This window comes from Siphateles boraxobius, unplaced genomic scaffold (assembly GCF_051911475.1).
Source record: "Siphateles boraxobius isolate OS27281-9 unplaced genomic scaffold, OSU_SipBor_1 66, whole genome shotgun sequence".
Classification (NCBI taxonomy): domain Eukaryota; kingdom Metazoa; phylum Chordata; class Actinopteri; order Cypriniformes; family Leuciscidae; genus Siphateles; species Siphateles boraxobius.
This window is the reverse complement of record NW_027509193.1, coordinates 20,158,372-20,172,500: the sequence shown is the minus strand read 5'-3', so window position 1 is coordinate 20,172,500 and position 14,129 is coordinate 20,158,372. Positions and strand designations below refer to the sequence as shown.

Here is a 14,129-nt window from a genome sequence, read left to right as displayed (position 1 = left end):
TAACAGATTCAGGCAGAAATATCAGCCAAAATCAGACCAGGGCTTCCATTGTGCAGATCATTTCAATGTAACACTCTATTCAGTTGTATGAAGGCTGTTCTTTCAAACATTCATTACTTTAGATATGTGAATGGTCACAATGTCCAGTGAGATTACTGCCATTCAGAATGTAAAGTGCTGTGGCTGGACTAGTGAGTATTTTGACAAGAGGATGAAAATCACCTGAATGTGGAACTACCTCAAAACAAGTTGGATGAGACCTCCAACCTCCAATTTCATATTGAACTGTAAGCCAACGGCTACAGGAGGCTGGATTGACAGGTTGTGTAGCAGTAAAGAAACCATTTATTTGTTGTATCTACTGCAAAAAAACAAACAAAAAAAAAACGTTGCATTTACCAAAGAACATATGGAATGCACCAAATGCATGCATGACACCATTAAGCAGCAGAAACATGATGGTATAAGGGAGGCATGTATCCAGCATGTGTTGGAAGGATCTACAGAGTTTGGAAATCCTGTTGAACACAATGTAGCCAAGAATGGAGGATCTTTTTAGAGATCAAATGTGTATTTTGCAACATGATAATGATCCCAAACACACAGGTCATTCAAAAAAGTTGCAATGCAATGAAAGAGTTCATGCTCAGCATTTTGAAGTCTTTCAGTGGCCTCCTCAGTCCCCTGACCTTAAAGCCATTGAAAAGCTTTGGGAAATTATAAACCTGAATTGTGATAAGTCCTGCAGGTCTTCCAATGAAGCTCAAAAAAGCTGCAAAAAAGTTGGAAAAAAGTTAAGCATGTCACAAAGTTGAATGTGTCAATGTCCAGGACAGTGGCTGATATGATCAAAAACAACGGAGAACCAACAAAATGTTAATAACTAATTACACTGTAGTCATTGTATCCGCTATTTCGTGAGCTTTTTGTTTTTCTATGCCTTTTTTGCATTATACAATACGATCCATATTTTAATGCTGGAGTTTGCCTTTCTGGCCAAATAAGTTAGTCCTTTTAATACCTTAAACAAGTTTAGTATATACTTTGACTGTTTAATAGACCCTGAAATGTCATTAAAAGAACATATTGTGAAAATATCCCCTCCGCACATCATTTTTTGTCCACTACTGTATGTACAGTAATTACTGTACATTAATATGATTCTATACACGTTTGTAGGTTTAAGACCCCTATTTTAAACAGTCACTTCACATAGGCTTCATCGGTTCCATTATACCTACCTATAGCAGTGCTTCTCAGCTCCAGTAATGGGGACACTAAGCAGCTGATCAGCTGAATCAGGTACTTTAATGTGTGAGACATCTAAAGCATTCTAAGTGGTGGGTCCATGGGAATGGAGTTGAGAAACACTGCTCTATAGGATTCACAACATGAAGTAACAGCAATAAAAACTGCAAAACATCAAACCAAGACCATGTTTGCATAATCAGGAAAATACTTTCAAATACTGTCAAAACTGGGTAAAATCATTTTTTCCCTCTATATTTCCCTGTAAAAGAGGGGAGAGATTGATCTGATTGTGAGCACTCTGAAATCTATATTTAATCTTAGGCATGCGTTTCTAAATATAGAACCAAGAAAAAGGAGATTTCCCCTCAAATCTCCCATTGTATTTTTTTTTTTAAGAAGGGGATTATGAGTCATTTGAACAGCTATTGAAGCCCGTGGGCCAAGCAAACCACATGTGACATGACTCCATCTAAGTTTATTTTTCTCTTCTGTTAATGGGACGTTCCCTCATTTGCAAGGTGATGGGCCATATAGGCAAAAGGTCTTGGCATTCTTTCAGCAGTTGTACTATTTGCAAACACACACTGAGGGATACCAAGAGGGGTCACTCAGAGCGGACAGTCATATTATATGATGGGTAGCAAACAAGTAGAGGCAAAGGCTGCTCCTAGAATTAGCTCACATAAACAAGATGAGGGCAGACAAACTGACGACACCTCCCTGCGTGTTGTAAGAAAAATAGATTCAACAGGTCTGTGCTGGTCTCACCTGGTTTACGCCGTTTAAAATGGTGTCCTACCCCTGCTGGCCCCAAGGATCTGATATTAGTGTTTCATGTGGATGGCTTCTCTTCTGCTTTAAATGCATGGTTGCAAAGGAAGAGCTTTTGCAACAGAGAAACAGTGTCCTTGTCGTCACAGTAAAGTGGTAAAAGGTCTTAAGAGTGTGGATGCTCAGCGCTTGTGTAAATTCAAGGCATCATCACAAGATCAATGGTGCTTGCAGCTGTTTTTTACACAGTGCACATCATGATGTTGACACATCTGTTCTGAGACCACAAAGGACAGCAATGCAAATGTTGCTTAAAGCCTTCTGGAACCTTTAACATCAATATTGCACGCTGTAAAAATGAAAAGATACTTTCTGGGGTTTTCAGACTGACACACTGCAGAAACTCTAGGCACTCAAAGAGGTCTCAAATATTCTACTATGCACTCATAAAACTTCAGCATATATATTTGAAGCAACTCAAAGCCTTTCCTTTATGATTTGTGGCAACTGGACGATCTGTTGACGGTGTCAAAAGTTCTTGTAGGAAATAATTGATTCCATTTTGTACATTCCTCATACCCCCCTTCCATCAAACCATCGCTGTTTCTTTCTTCACACATCTGATGCTTATCAATAATATTTTTTTAACAATACCATTTTTTTAGACAGATGGGAGTTTACAAGAGTTTAGGTGAGCTTCTTTTGATGCAATGGCCAGCAGATATTTAAATATGAGGAAAGATCATAGTAATCAATTCTCATATTATTTTTGCAAATACGTTTTATTTTATTTTATGTTAAACATACATAAAAAAGCAACTGGAGACATGCAACATGATTTACAGTATATTATATATAATATTGATATATGTTGGTGCTGCATCACTTAATTTAAATTCTTTGTGTAGACAATTTATTGGCTACATAAATATACACCAATAGTCTGATTATTCCCAGTAATCACAATAAGGAATTACTCAAATTAAGATCGTTATGTGAAATAAACCAGTGGATCTCAACATTTTGTCAACAACAATACTCAAAGGCCCCATGACTTTTCCTGTTTTTCATGATTTACTTCTTCAGGCTATATAAGGACTAAGAATAAAGTAGAGCTTGGCATATCTGGAAAAATGTAAATTCATTATAAAAATGTTTAATTGATAATTTATTAATTCATTTCATAAATCACACTTTTAAAATTAGACTTTTTTAAGACTGTTGTTGAGAGGGTGAATTAAAATAAGAAAAATCTCGAGTTTTGACTTAAAGTCATCTCGAGGCCCCCTTGGAAGTTTGCTATGGCCCTCAAAGGGGCCCTGGTCCCCGTGGTGGTTGAGAACCATTGCTAAATGTACCACTGATAAACTTGAGACAAATCTCTTCAATCAAGTTTACATGCAATCTTCATTAACTGGTAATCATAAGTGTAATGATTTTTGTGCAATTTTCCCTCACCATTCACTCATTCCCAAACCCACAACACAAATTGTTCAATTTAAATGCAAAATGTTTGGCGGTTCTAGTGTACTGAACCTTCCTCGAATTGTCAGGAACATGCCTAATATGTATTTGGGTTCTGCCGGTGTGAAGAACCTCAAATAGATCCTGAAACACCTTTTAATTTTTTCCTCTGAGAACTTCGAGCTGTTTAGCCTGTTTCTATAAGTGTTTTAGTGACCTGAAACACAGCTTCGTCCTAATGCAAAAACACTAAACTTCCTGCATAACGCTCAGTGGTTACATAAAGGCGAGCACCAGCTGAGCTTGTGTTCAGTGGTATCGTGCCCTAAAGTGACACCGCGGAAGGGGAGAATGGGAGGAGACGGCGGCGGAGGCTGGCCGGTGTTCGGTTTCACCAGCTCACACGTGACCGCAATGGCTGCTTGTCAGTTCCTTGCAGTGCATCATTCCTCTGCCGCCCTGCGAATGTAGGCTACATCAGTGCTCACACTTCTTTGAACTGTCGGTGCGGACACTACCACCCGCCGAAACGAAATTCCTCTACACTTTCAGCAGAACAGCTCACTGGGTGAGAAGAAGAACGACATTCGGGAGAGAAATTAAAGCGTCTCTAGGTTCAACTTCCACCAACCAACACAGCGGTAGGAGGAGTCAACAGGTATTGGCGCTCTCTATTTACGTGACAATACAATTGCTTGGCTGACAGGTAGCCACATTAATAGCGTCTTGACAGATGTAGAGCAGTGAATAGGCGCGTCCTTCGGCGCTCAGATGCGGTGTGATACTTAACTGTAAAGCTGCCCGTTGAGTTTGATCGAAACCGCATACGGGGGTAATAATGACCGGTATGCAACTGCTACGTAATAAAATGCGCTGTATTGTTCTCTTACCTGAATGAGCAATGTGTCATTGAGAGCTTTTGCAGCAAATATTTAATGCAAAGCGCGGATACGCTGCACTATCATGTGCAGGGTCCTGCATTGAATTGAATTTCGTCGTACGTCGACTTTATTCAGACAGTATATTATTTTAGTATGGAAGTAAACTAATGGCAAATGTTTTTAAAACAAAAAAGCCTGTTGAATTGCACTACTTGGAAAAAAATAGGCATTGCATTAACCATGCTTGCATTTTAATGCATTGTATTTTTAGGGCTTGCATTTTTTATGGGCTGAAATTCAACATGGTTGAATATTTAAGATGTGAATATTTCAATTCAAAACATTTCAAATACATTTTCATTAATTAAAAATTCAATAATCCATATTCACCTTTCACATTTCACTTCCAAAATATTCAAGCTGTTTAAAAATACAACCTAGAATATTCAACAGGCAATTTTCGGTCCATTTTATTTTGCTTTGCAAATTCGCTTCCACAAATTCCACTGTCAATGACAAATTCAGTGGTTCAAAATTCGTTCAATATGTTTAATTCAATAACTTTCCTTTTTACTTTCCCTGTCTAGCCTACATGTTATCAGATTTCTCTACCCTGAACGGGATTATAATTGGTTTCCCTCAATACCTCATCATACTCAAGGATATCGTAGCTTAATGGACTAATACAGTCATATAAAAGACCAAACTCGCACCATATTGGGGATGTAGGCTGTACCATATGCTAGAATATGAACTAAGCGCGCAAAGTTTCATGCTGAGCTTTTCCCAGTGAAATACTGGCATACAATCAACACTTGATCAATTAATACTAACACTTTCTCTTCTATTCTATGTAGGCTATGCCGACACGTACTGCATTAGATTAAATTGGGAAGGGTCATAGCACTTGCATATTTTTGTCCTATTGTTAGTTTAACTGTGTGTCGCTTTGGATAAAAGCGTCTGCTAAATTACTAAATGTAAATGTAAAATTGTCTTGACATTGGCACATTTAGGGACCGTCTCTAAAGTTGCATACAACATTGGCATACGCGTTTCTAACTTCAATAGCAAACTTCAATTTATTTGAATAAATATCAAAAATCTAAAAGGTGTGCATTATGCCTGATACCTACATGAATACTTTACAGTTGGTTTTATGACTGCAAGACGTTCTCTTCAAATGCTAGTGAAGTTAGAAACGTGTATACCTATGTCGTATGTAACTTGAGAGACAGTCCCTAAATGTGTGAATGTTCAATGTTGAACCAACTTAATGCCAGTATATCACGGGGAAACTTTGCACGTTAAGTTCATATTGTGAGTCCATCTGCTTTCCTGCGAGTTTGGTACTTTATATCACTGTATCAGTCCATTAAGCGTTTTATATGTCCAGCTGGGGAATCCTGAAGTATTGAGGGAAACCCTAGTAGCCTACTGCATGTCTAACGGAGGCCAGCTAGTAGTTGCTGTGCGAGTAAACCTCGCTCCTCTGATGTCAATAGGCGCTCTGACGACAGATGCTAGAGGCTGCAGTCTTCAGCCTCCTTGTTAGAGCGCCTGACTCTCATGCCGGAGACCCGGGTTCGAGGCCTGCTGGGAGCGGGTCAAGTGGGACCCTGGTGAAGGGGGGTTACACATGCAGCACATCTCCAAGGTTAAGGCAACTAAACAACCAAGAGAAATATGTCAAACTCAATTGTAACATTGGATCTGTACATCCGCATCGGGGGAATTTATTAACCATTAAACATTATAATGTCGTGCACGGTAGGCTACACATGAAAAGTAACCGTGAAGACACTGAATGTAACTTGAAACAGCTGTCATAATAATGACGATAAAATATACACAAATAGGCCTACACTTAAATTGCTGTAAATTAGTTTTTATGAATGAATGGCTTGCTCTACTGTTGCTCGGTCTTCGTCAACAACACACGCTTTTGCACCTCCTGCTGGTGAGGTCGACTAACAGCAGATGGAGATTAGGCTCGGTAATCTACTGCTTTTCCTGCAGTTCCTGGATGTCAACGTTGAATTTATTGTCGAATTTGAACCACTGAATTTGTGGAGGCGAATTTGCAAAGCTAAATAAAATGGACCGAAAATTGCCTGTTGAATATTAAAGGTCAGTGGTTCTCGACTCCAGTCCTCGGGACCCACTGCTCTGCACATTTTTTATGTCTCCTTATTTAACACACCTGATTCAGATCACCAGCTCGTTAGGAGAGACTCCTTGATCTGAACTGAGTGTGTCAGATAATGCTTTCTGTACACCTAAAGACTTTGAAAAGATTTAGAAAAAACGTTATAAGATTATCAGCTCACATCTAAAGACTTGGGTTCACAGTTTTTAGTCTCAGACTAAAGACTTGCGATAATATCAAACATGTTTGATATGAAAGACTAGAGAAAGACTGGCATAAATCGGGTCGCCGACTGCAGATTATCACCTCACATTTAACGATCGAAACGACGGGAGCGCCCCGAGACTCCAGTAAGATTCCTAAAGACTGCCGTTCTTTAGTCTGGGACTGTGCAAATCCTTTAGTGTATGCCCGGCATAAGAGAGACATACAAAATGTGCAGAGCAGTGGGTCCCGAGGACTGGAGTTGAGAACCACTGTTATAGGTTGTATTTTTAAACAGTTTGAATATTTTGGAAGTGAAATATGAAAGGTGAATATGGATTATTGAATTTTTAATAATGAAAATGTTTTTGAAATGTTTTGAATTGAAATATTCACAGCTTAAATATTCAACCATGCTGAATTTCAGCCCATAAAAACGCAAGCCCTAAAAATACAATGCATTAAAATGCAAGCATGGTTATTCCAATATCTATTTTTTTTCAAGTAGTGCAATTCAACAGGCTTTTTGTTTTGTTTGTTTCAAAAACATTTTACATTATTTTACTTCCATATTAGTTGATGGGCACCATTGACTTTCATTAGTATTTTTCTTCCCTACCATGGAAGTCAATGGGGTCCATCAACTGTTTGGTTACCCAGATTCTTCAAAATAACTTATTTTGTGTTCAATTTTCAGTTTTGGGTGAACTGTCCCTTTAAGCAATAAATTGTTATTTATTTTTTAAATTTATATTTATGTAGCCTACAAATTAACTGATTTTATGTTGTTCAAAAATAACCTATGTAGGCTATACATTTCTTTATAATCCACAAGAATCATTGTAAAATAGAACTATAGACTTTTTACTGAATACACCTTTTAGATTTTGTTTAGTTAATTATAATCATCACTTGATAAATAAAAACTATTAATCACAGTAAAAGTCTCTTTTACTCACCTTCTTAAAATCTTCACATAACCAATATTGCACGGATTTACAGCTCCAAGTGATTTAAAATAAAAATTTGCTAGCAGCTATATGGCTATACAATGAGTGTCACAGATATACATGTTAACCCATTGACACGTTGCAACCAAAAATGGTTGTTCTTTAACATGTAAAATCTGATGTCTCACTGAAATATACATTGAATTATGATCATTTGCGTAAAATCCAGACTTTTGACGTATATATGAAGAAGACAGATGATTAAAGTGCTAATGAAACTGCTCTATCAAGCCTGAAGAACCTGGAGGTGCCATCATGAAAGCATTTGTTTTTAAACAATAACTTTTGTCTTAAGTACAATAAAACATTAGCCAATATATCCTAACTAAAATTAGCATGGTTACTAAACATAATAAGATACGATTCTAGAGTTAGCACTTAATATTTCTGTAATATGGCCAAATCATTCACAAAATCGTACACGAAGGAATGCGCTTTCTCAGGCTTCAAGTGTCTTCGTCCATAAGATTAGCTCTATTATAAACCAATGAAATTGGATGTGGGCGGAGCGACATGTGTAGCCCTGCCCCATTGCCCAGACTGCAATATGGAGTATAGAAATATTAGGCACTCGATTCACTCTGTGTACTGTTCGATTAACGGAAATAGTACAAGGATGAAATGAGTCATGCTTGTGATGCATTGAAACTATTCAGCATATGGTGTAAGAAGCGAAGTGTTTTCAGTTAGTTCTGTTTTCGCAGTTAAATGGGAAGTTCCTCAACCATCTGTCTGCAATAGAAAGAGGAATGGGTATGATATTTGCTTCCTCAAAGCGCTGCCACTTTCATGCCCGTCGTCTGCAGATACATGCCACAAAGCCTGACATTTAGATTTTTCCGTTTATGAAAGCGTGCTCAAGGTATCACCTCCTGTTGTGTTTGTCTCCACCAGGGCTCTCTAATGTCCTCTGTCGCTCCAAAATAGCAGGGAGGGGAACACAAAGCTGTCTGAATCAGGGTGCTATCCAATGCTGTCGTCCTTGCCATTTTTCCAGAAATCTGCCGTTTCACACTGCTGGATATGTCTAGTTGACGGCACCACTCCTTTTTCCATTTCTCTATTTTACCTCCCTCTCTCTCTCCAGTGGATTGATTTTAGCGTTCTCTCTCATTAATCATTTCAAATTGTCTGCAATATTGTATATTGATGGAACTGATGATTAAGTATTTTGGATCCCTGTCTTTAGTTCACACAAAAATGAATATCCTTTCATTTACTCAACCTCATTTCGTTTCAAACCCATAAGACATTCGTTCATTTTTGGAACACAAATGAAGATTGCCCAACCATTTAAAGACTATGGAATCAACATTTTTACAATAAATGCAGTACATTTTATAAATGATCCATAAGAATCGAGCGTAAAGAACATGGTTGCTTTGAATGATGAACAGATTATATTTTCGGTTTTTATTTACCTACACTATAAGAAAAGTCAGTAGAAATCGGGACTAAAATGCTGTGTTAAAGTCAGGATGAGGGGAAGCTAATTTGATGAAAGATTACAAGGTCTAATTGTATTTACATGTATTTATTATATACACCGATAAATGATTTATAATAAATAGTAAAATATTCCATCTGAAAATAAGAATTGTAAATTTTGATTTCATAGTGACTTTAATATGTAGGAGTGTTGTATAATGGGGTTAATGGAAATGTTCATAAACTTATGATAATAATACTCTGGCAGAAAATTACCAGTAAATCTTTCCGTTTTTCGCATATTTTTGTATTTGTACATCTTGCAGTGTATAACGACTGCTGAATACATATACACAGAGCATATCAAATATGTTAAACAGAAGCTCAAAGGTGTGTTTGACCCATGAAAACAAAGCTTATTGATTCTTGTGTGCCAAGCATGCATGTTTTAGCTTTCATTTACCATATTTGATGTACATTTACATTTATGCATTTGGCCAACGCTTTTATCCAAAGCGACTTGCATTTCAAGGTACACATTTACATTCCTATCAATTCTTGCTTTCCCTGGGAATCAACCCATGACCTTGGCGTTACAAGCGCCAACTCTCTACTGTTTGAGCTACATGAAAGTCTAGAAAGATAGATGCGTGAAATATTTGCTCTATATATGTGCGTTCATCAGTGTTTGTGAAGATGGATAGGGTATTTCATGCAAAGAAGAATTCTGAGTTGCAAACTTCCAAACAATTTTACATCAATCAATGTCAATATCATTTATATATATAAACAATGAGAGATGCTGTAGTGTGTCAATAGAGTGACAGATACATATAGACAAACACATTTTGATGCTTACAATGAGAGAATGATTTTTTTTTTCTCCAGTAAAAAAAGCTCTTAATATCTCAACCAGAGAAAACCTATACATTTGATTGATCAAATGGAGTTGCAATGGCTAAGACATTTTTATTTTTTTTGAGTTTTTTATGCAATGCTGTTTCATTGTTAATATTACGCATTACTATAATTTTCTCATGTGCTTATTTTTCAATGTACATGTACACATACTGAGTGTAAGTCACTCTGATACTGATCTTTTGACAAATCCGAAAAAGTACTGCTGGAAATAAAAGACTTTGACCTCGATAATCGTAAAGAAAATAAGGCGGTCATATGACAAAGGAAGCAGAAACCTTGCCTTGCGCCCAGTGAGATAAGTTCAAAACGTATGCAACATGTAAAAGCTGACTGCTGTTTACTTCAGTCTATTGTTGTTTTTGTTGTAGTTTTTCATACAGAATTCCTAGAAGTACTTTGCCACTGCCCGGTGCTCAGGCCTGAACACAGTACTTTGGCTTCTTTCTTTTTTTGTCTACTTTCTGGTCACAATTTTTCATCATCTTGATTTAGAAGTTTTAGAATCTCACACTACTCAGACTCCTGGCGGAGCGGCTTCATTAGACCTGCTTCTTTTGTGGTCCAGTTTGTGTCATAGTGGTGGAAAAGGTGAGAATGGGATTTGTGACTTTGGTGAATTTTTACCAGGATTGCAGGCAATGTAAGGGTGATTAAAATTGCTGACCTTGGAACATGTAATTTTTTTTTGTTGTTGCTCTTTTACTGTCTGTTTGGTAAACAGACAACCTGTCTTCTATATTCTGCCAGTGGCTTTGTCTCTATTTATGCTCACGTGTATTCTTTACATGTGTTCATTTGATGGCATGACATTTGATTCAGCATTTGGATCCATATTTCTAGGCCTATATGATACTATTTTTCAGTTCCCCTTCAATTAATTTCTCCTTCTGCCCATTTAGTCCTTTAGCAGACACGTTTATTCAAACTGATTTATAAATGAGGAATACGTATTTTATTATACAATTACCAACAATATTCATAGTACTGCTTTACAACTTACTTACGTTGCAAAAAAAAAAACTTCTCTTATTGTCTAATTATAAGTCCTCAGTAGAAGCATGTTTCGTGACCCTTGCGTTTCATTGCGCCATAAATGTAGTTTTCAAAAAAAATAATAGTTTAAAATTTTCAAATACACAACTCGAGACCCGTTTTGGTGTGCTTTATCCATCTGTTGAACACAAGAGTCTGCCTATCCTTTTGTATATTTGAAAGAAACGGCCACCCAGGGTTTGCTCACATGTCTGCAATGTTACTAAAACATCCACAGACAAGGACAAGACACTGATGACTAAACCTTCAGATAGAGAAGCAGGAAGTAGGTGTGTTTATTTCCTGTCAGTCACGATTTCCTTTGTAAAACATTCTTTTCAGCTAGGCAACATATCTTTGTTTTGAACACAGTTGCCAGATGAGTGGCATCACGTGCAGCCTTGGGCAATGCAATCCAAGGACACGCTCGGTTCTAATGACCGGAATGATTTCAGGAGAAACATGTGCTGTTAGTCTGTGACCAGTCACTTTGTGTTTTTACATTTATACCAAAGCTTGGCATTTACGACATATAATTGCGATAGGGTTGGACGTTTTCCTTGTATGCATGTAACTGATGTTGGAATTGCGAGTGTGCCATTGCAGACGAGGATGCGAGTGACTCTTGCTCATGGGCTGTGCAGCGGAAGACAGATGGGTGAAGGTAAATTAAACAAGCTGCTCTGGCCTTCTCTCCTCACTTTGACAGTGTGCCAGCCACGGCGCCGGGTCTCTGTCATTATTTAACGGCCAGCGTTAATGGGCTCTGGCTGCCGTGAGAAACCGGGGGAGAGAGAGGATGACATTTTTTTAAGGGAGAAAAGTGGACAAGGTTTTGTACTTGACCATGCAGTGTGGGCGGATGAGACACAGGTTTCTTGTTTCCTATCGGAACATGTTTTTTTCCCCCTACACTAGTGATGGTGGTGTTTTAGGTTCTTCTTAAGTCCAGCATGGACCATTTGAAAGTGAGCATTACTACGCCTTACTTGATCTGAAGCATGGCTATGGTGAAGGGCATTAGGCATGTATGTTCACATTTTTTGTCACCCTATCGTATTTGTATCATATAAGATTGAGTTTTGCATCAAATATGTGGTGTTGTAGGTTATGTGTATATGGACGGACTTGTAAGAGTTAGGGGTTGTAAGATTCATCAAATAGTCCTACTGATTTGCTAAAAGGCAGGTAAATGAGCACTGGTCATTTTAGGATTACCACTCAGGCTTCTGCTCAGTCATTGTAAGCATGTAGCTTACGATGCAACAAATAATTTTTTTACGTTTCTAGTCGTAAGGTGAGCAGGTTATAGCGCATGGCTTTGGCAGACTTGTATTTATGTACTAAGCGGGCAGCGGGTGCCTGCAAAGACCCGCCACCTTTAGTTACTGTTGCAATGTCCGACAAGCCATGCCGCTCACACACCGCGCATCATTTTCTCACGCAGTGAAAAATACATTTCGGAGCAAAGATGATACTGACAATCCAGACAGACAGGACAGACTAGGTTACTTTTGATATGAAACAAAGTCTCAACTTTCAAATTTGGTCCCTTTTGTGGCTCTTTAATGAGTTGTGACAGTAGAAGCTGTCAGTTAAAGCTGCTGGTGAACCGATCATCTCTTCCTTCTAGTTAATTTATAGATCAAATAGCCTAAACATAAATGAACATCAGAAGGAATGTTGTTTCAACCGCGAAAAAACGTCAGTACACACAGTTTATCAAGTTCAAATCTGCCGACGATAATCTACTATCTCTCCTGACTGCTTTGTCGGAGAAAATGGTGGATTATGATGGGTCGGATTGCTCTGTCATTCATACTCCCTGCGAAGGGTGATGGAGATTTCAAACTGCCGTTGTCGTTACCTTGCATAAACCTCACTCGCTCCAGACCAAGACGATATCAATCCGCTTCAGCTGTATCTTCTGCATCAGGTCGTAGCTGGCAAGTCTGTTCTTCCTATGTGGAGTAGGCTAGCGTATCAAATTAATGAAAGTATCAATCCTTTAGGTTAAACGTTCTCATGTGAATAGCCTGTTGTGTTTGTTTTATGTTTGTCCTGAGAATAGACATGACTTTCTTTTTGTCGCCGGAATTCCTCCACAATTTGTAATACTCTCTAAAACATTATTCTGAGGCAACAAATGCTACATTAAGGCAGTTCTAAGATGGCATTCTATGCGTATGTTGTGTGTACTTAGAGCCTGTCTGTCAATCAACGTTAGAGCACCACCCTCAGGCTTAATAACTCAACATCTGCCAAAAGTGTTCTGCATGTGTTCAGCGATTAGAATATGAAATGTTTATCATTAACTAGACCTAGAATCTGGCCTAAATTTACGGTCAGGAGCCGCTACTGATCCTAATCCAAACTGGATTTCCTTTTATATGCTGCAGCCCTGTAGTAATAGAGGGAGAGTTGGAGTAATGGATACAATGAGATGAGATGATTTGATGAACCTGACAGGTCCAATAAATGGAAACAATTAATGTAAAGTGAACACACTTATGAATTGTTTATGTGATCTTCTAAGCGCTCTGTCTGTCTGTGTGCATGACCGAATGAGGGTGAATTAAAAATTTCACGCTGGAGGTGGGCTATCAGTATACAATTACTCAAAGACTCACCACATGTAAAATGTACTAAATGATTTCACAGCTAATATGTATTCCAGACATCGAAAGCCACAAGCACATTTTCCAGGCTTAAAATCCTCTAGCTGAAAGAAAAATAAGAGAAAGGTGGTTAAGTAAAAAAAAAAAAAAAAAACAGTATATATTTAGATGTTTCATGTATCCTGGATGTTTTTTTATTGGCTTGTGTTTCTCTTCAGGGAGACGTTGTAACATATAAGGGTCAATGACAAATAAGTCCAAGATAAAGACAAGAAATTCTTCTATTCTTTTTTTAAAACAAGTGGTTAGATTTTTTTTCTAGTAATGTTGGTTTCATGCGGTTTTGAAAAACTTTATACCATTTTAAAAAAGTAAGAATTATTTACTTAAAAATGTAAAC

The 14,129-nt window shown here is 37.8% G+C and overlaps 1 protein-coding gene across 2 annotated transcripts in view; it reads left to right on the top strand.

Moving 5' to 3' along the window:
- The window catches only part of rarab (retinoic acid receptor, alpha b), a 152,345-nt gene that overhangs the window by 5,293 nt on the left and 132,923 nt on the right, over positions 1-14,129 (top strand). The window contains exon 1 of one of the 2 annotated variants that reach the window (XM_077212881.1): positions 3,842-4,144. The exons of the other annotated variant lie outside the window; for it this stretch is intronic. The gene's annotated coding sequence lies outside the window, so the exon portion shown is untranslated. Of the gene's footprint in view, positions 1-3,841; positions 4,145-14,129 lie in introns of those variants that run through there. 2 annotated transcript variants of the gene reach the window in all.